Consider the following 6,926-nt stretch of genomic DNA (forward strand, 5'->3'; position numbering starts at 1 on the left):
CTTCAAATAAAGACTGTGAGGAACAGTAGTAATTTTAACATATCATTCCTTTAGGTATAGGTTGCTATTCAAGTGCCAGTCAAAATGGGGACAAATTTAGGAAAAGATACTAAAATTTTATGATTTAACAATTCGGAATAACAAAATATCGCTTTGAAAAGTGTACATCAAATTTGAAGGCTCTTAAGCATGGGTGGCCAAACCATGGCCGCGACGAAATTTTTGTGGCCCGCGAAGCTCAATTAGGAAAAGGCATGTTCTAAGAATTGAGCGGTTTTCTTGGTCTGCGTATATCATTTGGAAAATGTATCTGAATTTACTCTAACTGAATTCAAAAAAAAGATCTGAAAATCAATTTGAAGTGATATATTTAAGCCAAAGGAGTAAAAGTGTATAAAAATTAAATTCGAGAAAACACGCTTAAAATTGTTATGCACCATTTGCAATTTTCTTTGAAACGTAAAAGTGTGCGACTATAATTTTGAAAATCTAAAAAATTCAACAATCGTTTGGCATAATTTACTCAAAATCAATCATTTTTGCACTTATTCCCCTTAGGCTCTGCGGGCCTCAAATATTTTTACAAAAAAAGTTACCGTCCCTGTATAAAAAAAATACAATTACAATTTTTAAATTATCGAAAATAGTAGGGGAGAATGAGGATACTTAATCCCTGGGGATACTTGATTCCTTAGCTATATCTCGAAACTGGAATGTCTAACAAAGATCAAATATTCTAAAAAAATGTGCCAAAATGAGCAAAATAACAATGCTTGTAGTTTAAAAAATTTTAACAAAATAATTGTTTGAGTAATTGAACTTTGTTTAAAAAATTTCACAAAATGTAACTTGAAGATCTTTTTGCATCACTTGAAAATGTTCCTTACATGGGAAAATTATGAAGAAAATATTCGTTCCAATGTATCAATCGTTCGAGCGTAAAATGAACTTCATAATGCCATATTTTCAAAGCAATGGAAAACTCTCAACTTTTTTAGAAAAAGTTTTATAAAATGTTGATTATGGGTACAATTGATCCCTAGAGTTGGGTTACAATTGTTCCCCCTTCCAAACGGCATATTCTTCTTCTGAATTGATCGTTATGATTGCTGATTACGAAATTACTAATATTTATCCAAAAACTAATATTAATCCAACAATTGTCTGAAGAAAAGAGCAAAAATAATTAATTTTCTCTTGATTATAAAAAATAGTGCCTTTAAGTATGAATTTTCTTCTTATGTCTGCTATAAATTGTGAAATGAGAACAAACATGACCAAAATAATCAATTAACATTCTATCTTGGGGTTTTGTTTGATTTTTATACAAGGATTAGGGCTTCCTGAATAAAAGATCAAGTCTCCTTCAATAGGGGATCAAGTCTCCCCTAACCTCAGAAAAATTGCAATTTTTTTACTCCCACGAAAATGCTTCTAGTTCATCAACGGGTTCAAGTATCGTTCTAATTTTTGGAGCATAGAAACTTGAAGTAACTGAAGCTGTCAGAAAATGTCAAAGACGGCGAGTTGCTAATTTTTTCCAAAAAGATATGGTGAAAATAAGAAAAGGGGATCAAGCATCCCTACTCTCCCCTACTGTTTGACACATTATCTGTAAATTCCATCACACATTTTTCAATGTTTCCTGATTGGGTTTGGTGACTACATTAAATATTGAGGAGTTTTGATAGCCTCTGAAAATAGAAGGATCATATCAAAATCGTTTTAAAATCGTACATTTTCAACATATTGAACCATTCCTAACATGAATTTTATTTCAACATCATCAACATCCACTTGAATTTAATAACTTTTGCAAATTATTTAAAATATCAAAAATTTGCTATAATTGATATTGTTTGCTAAGCTTGAACAGAAAAAGGTATATTTATGAAAATTGAACCAAATCCAAATCAATTTTAATTGGCATCTTGTGCTGTATTTAAGAACATCAATAATGAAAAACTAGACAGAATTTACATTTGGGTAGTAAAATTCAAGTAGAACCGGAATGTTACTGACCAATCTCTCACCAGAACGTCTTTTTTTTAGCAAAGTTTTGACTTGAAAAAGGTGCAATGATTAAAAAAGACTCAAATTCGTATTCATCCTGTTCATAGAAGGCTTTCCAAATCCACTTGTCAAATCGAGATTTTGAATAATTTCTAAAGTGTTAGATTGAGTTGAGATTGAGGTCCGTACTTTAAAAATCCATACCATTTATGATATAACTAGAGATCGTTGAAAAAATTATCTCAAACGTCAATAGTTTTCCAAAAAAACCAATTGCGGTTTTTTAATTTACCTATCAATTTTTTCTAAGGACAAGGATTTCTCTAAGGTAAACTTCAAAACTTTGGAAAACGGACGTTTATTTTTTTATATTTGGAGAACAAAAAATTGACTTCATGTCCATTGTGGTTACGCCATTTGACATTTCTGAGATTAGTAAACGGAGCAGATTTTAAATGCCTTAAAAGATTGACGTACAGACATAAGATGGGAGGGATAGTTCAATTCGTATTGCCAAATATTTATATATCTACTTTTTTTCAAATGGAGCAAAATTTATAGAAATACGCAAGTTACAAATACGACTTATGAAGATAAACCTACACTGAGGTTGCAAGAATTTTTCCAGCACGTATCTGGACCGGACAAATCTGGACTATTTTCATCTAAAAACCTGGCAAAATACGAGCCTTTGATTTAAAAATTGTCAACCCAAAACTCCAGGCAATATCAAAACCAAACCAGTGGCAAAAAAAAACTTTATAGAAAAATACCCAGATTTTAAATCGCGGCTTTCACAAAACCTTTTATGATAATTTTTATAGAACTTACTCAAAAATCCTCGTTTTGATTTTTTTGTTCGATTTGGCAAAAAAGATGAATAAATCCGAGCATTTTTCAATAAAATCCGGGTACCAAGCCGAACCGGAATTTTCTTAAATTTTGTATTAAATATCCGGGCAAATACGGATAAAACCGGCAAGCTCAATCTTTACTCAATGAGACCTAGGCAAATGTTTCAAAAAATCTGTATTTTTTTTAATACTTAAGAACAATTTGTTTTTTTTTGTCCCGCCATTCAATCTCATTTTTGAAATTTGGCCTGCCTATTAAAAATTTTGGGCACCCATGCTCTATAGAATGGTTCAGAATAACTTGAAATTTTGTAACGTGAATTCAGTCCACTATCCTGTTTCTGTTTAAACTGAGTGAATTCACGCCACAACTTTAAAGAGGCATAACTTTGTTCGTTGTTGTTAAATCAAGATGCTACGCGCATCAAATTGTGTGTATTGTTTTTTCAACAACTTATTTGAAGACACAGATATATTATTTTTAAAGAGAAAATAGGATTTCAAAGTGGTTCGTACTGAAGTCAAAAATGATCAATTCAAGCATGAATGCACGTCACAAAAGTAGAAGATCTCAAATAGATTTTTTAACTATTTTTTATTGACAAAACTATATTCATTTTGAAAGAAATTCAATTTGCACTGCACTCAATTAGCAACTTTTTTTTCATTTGCATGTAAATTGGTTGACTTCAAGAATTATAACAGTTCAGAAAAGTCCGGAAAAGCTATTTCACGTCACGGTGGAATGCGTTTAATGGAGGATCAAAGGAAATCGGAAAATCGAAATTTATATTTTGATGTCAAGTGACAAAAATATATAAAACTTCCAAAGCTAGTTAAATCGACTTTTTGAGACCGGCTGGAAACCGGCTTTTGATTTTTAACCAATTTTGTTGCTGTTGGAGAGGACACTTGATTTCTACGTTTTATGCCTTTTGATATTTTTGAAACCATTTTCAAGACCGATAATGGTAACTATAATACTTTCCGTTCTTCATATTCAGAGAGATGGGTCTTCCAGATAAAATTTACAAAAGGGTTCAGTTTATATCTAAATTTAATGAGATTATAATGGCTTCTTCTTGAAGGTCGAAGAAGCCACGTTCTATAAAAAAAAATAGTTGAGGCTGAAGACAAAAGAACAAGCAGCATGGATTGAAAATGGTCGTTTCTGAAAAATGTTGAAATTTAATTCAAGAGAAATTTTTTTAAACAAATAAATTTAGCAAACGGGGTCAGATAGTTTAAAATTTCAAAAAATAATCTGTGAACCACTCCCTATACTTTGCTCCATCTACAAAAATCCTTAAAAAAATCTTATCCTAGAAAAAAGGTCTTCCATCATGTGAACGAATCAAATACCCTACATGAAATAGTTACCCGATGAAATTGTTTTTTTTTTATAGAAACAAACGGAATTTAACACGAAGAAAATGTTTTTTTTTTGTTAAAACGAAAACTTTCACCGAGTTTGCACATAGTTTTACACCACCTGGGGAGTTGAAGTAAATGATACCATTAATCCGCTCCCAACGACAGAGACTTAGAGCTTCAAATCAGTCCAGATATGAATTGCCGCTTCAGCTGACACACATTTTAATTACGAGCTCATTCCGAGCAACGAGCAGGACCAGTGATGTAAAATAAAAATTTGAAACCTGTGCAGCTTTGGATCAAGTATACCTGAGCTAACAAAATTCACTATCATTTACACGAAATGTTCTTGTGTTTAACCGTTTTTATTTTTTGTTTGATTCCATTCCAACTGCTGGAGAAACTATGAACTTTGAAACGAAAAATTGTCAAAGATCGTAAAAAGTATGCTCCGAAACAGAAAACCTTTTAATGAGAGCACTTTAGGTGCGAAGACAAGGAGTGATTGTCACTTTATTAGGTACAGGTCGGAATGGATGGGCGGCGCACTTCTTTGGACAAGTGTCTTTGGAGCAGTGCGATAATTAGTCTGCTGTCACATTGCTGTTTCAAGTTTTTGACAAGTCTTTTTAGATCGGGTTTCTTTTCTCGAGGATCTTATTTTAAAGTTCATCACTTCTTTTTTCCATTATAACGCCTGAAAAATTACAAAAAAGTTTGAAAGAAGAATTCTTAAAATCTATTGAACTTAAGAAAAATGGCATGGGAGCTTTGTGAAAGTATCTTTTCTTCTTAACTTAACAAAAACATAATAGAAGATCATCAAAATAATATTAAATAGAAATTTCACTACATACAAAACGATACGAAACTTTCATTTTTCTATTTTAAACTTTCATGAAAAATGGAAAGAGCACTAAGGAATATTTTTCGTTGTATGTTGAGTTGAATAAATTTATTTCAATTCGCAAAAACAACTTTTTATTTTCCTTTATTCCGTTTGTCTTTTATTTTGTTGTCAAGAGTTTGAACAATCCTAAGTAGGGAAACTTTAAATGAAAGTCTGGGGACATTTGAAACATTTTCATAAGTTGACAATTTTCCTTAAATTTTTGTTGAAACATTTTCCCGATGTTGTTTTTCACTGCCCATAAAGGCTGTGCTATATTTTTCTCAATGGTATTTAGCTGCGATGTTTAACCAAACGGCTATTATCGAGAAAAAAAAAAGAAATCTGAATGCATGAGCATTGTACTTATTCATCCCGAACACCGCTGCACTGGGTCAACAAGTACTGGACCAAAGTTTCCAAGTCCAAAGTGTGTAACAGCGGGCGAAGAAAGAACGCAAATAATCATAAAAAGAAAACGAGTGTATATTTTTATGTATATTTATTGAGGATCCATAAAATTTTATGATTTAATTCAAGAGCCGGTGTGTACCAACACACGATCTCAAGCCAAACCAAATCCGAAGACTGAAAAGGTATAAAAAAAAAACACAACAACAGAAAACAAAAATGAAATCCGAGGTGAAAAGAACTGTCCACGACGAATGGGGGCGCGATCGATGCCGACTCGATGGCCAAATTCCCAGCGATCGGTTAAGGGTAACGAGGAAGAAAAATAAAAGCTTCATTTTGTCTTTCAGAGTGTGACAAGTTTTTTATTTTTAATTTTCCGTTTGCCTTTATCGGCCGAAATACCTGAGAAACTTTGACCCTATTAATCGATAATGGATGCTTAAAAAATATGTTCGGATAAGACGAAGGTGTTGCAGCTAATGTTAGAATGCAAAATTATATCCATGTAAATTGCTCGTTCAGTTCTAGATTATTGGAACAATATGCATGGGAGCCTCTTTCCCCCTTCCTTTCAAATCACTGGAAGAAACGATAGTTTCCAAATAATCATAGGAAATTTTTTCGTAAATATCCCTAACACCCTTCCATGCGAAATTTTGCCATTCAGTCCTCAATACAGGCAAAAAAATGGTATGAGAGCACCTCTTTTTATCTCAAAAATTGCAGGAAGAAGGGATCTTAGACAACTTTACTCCCTCCCATGCCAAATTTGGTTCCATTCGCTCCACCCCACGTATTGAAAAATGGACTAAGGCAGTTTTAACCTGGTTGGTATGGCTGGTAAATTGATGGTAAAATAGCCATGACTCCAGTTTACAATGCCTGCGGGGGCTGAAATAGCCTTCGTTTGATTTATCGGAAAAACCACACAAGATAGTTTCATTGGTTCAATATTTTCAAGTCCGAAATTTCTTTTTTTAATATTTAATTGGAAAATATAGAGACATTGAGGGTAAAATCAGCAATAACTCCATTTTTCGAAGCGTGCTTTATTTCAAACAACCATAATTTGATTCTTTGGAAAAAATCACGCAAGATTGGTCTATTTTTGTTCAATTTTTTTGTTCAGTCTAAATCAGTGTTTTTCTGGATTGTTTACAAAATATAAGAAAACAAGGGGTTAAAAAGGTACTTTATTTCCTTTCGTCAGCTTGTGCGGCGTCTGAATCTATGTTCTCAATCGAATCTCCGGTCATTTTTACTAAAAAAAAGTATATTTTCATAGATTTGGTTCATGTAGGAAGGACGATATTGAATTTTTTCGCGGTTTTTACACTTTCTTCCCGTTGTTCAATGACTTGGTTTAGTTTATATATTTTTTT

The sequence above is a fragment of the Uranotaenia lowii genome, chromosome 3 (genome assembly GCF_029784155.1).
Source record: "Uranotaenia lowii strain MFRU-FL chromosome 3, ASM2978415v1, whole genome shotgun sequence".
NCBI classification, from domain to species: domain Eukaryota; kingdom Metazoa; phylum Arthropoda; class Insecta; order Diptera; family Culicidae; genus Uranotaenia; species Uranotaenia lowii.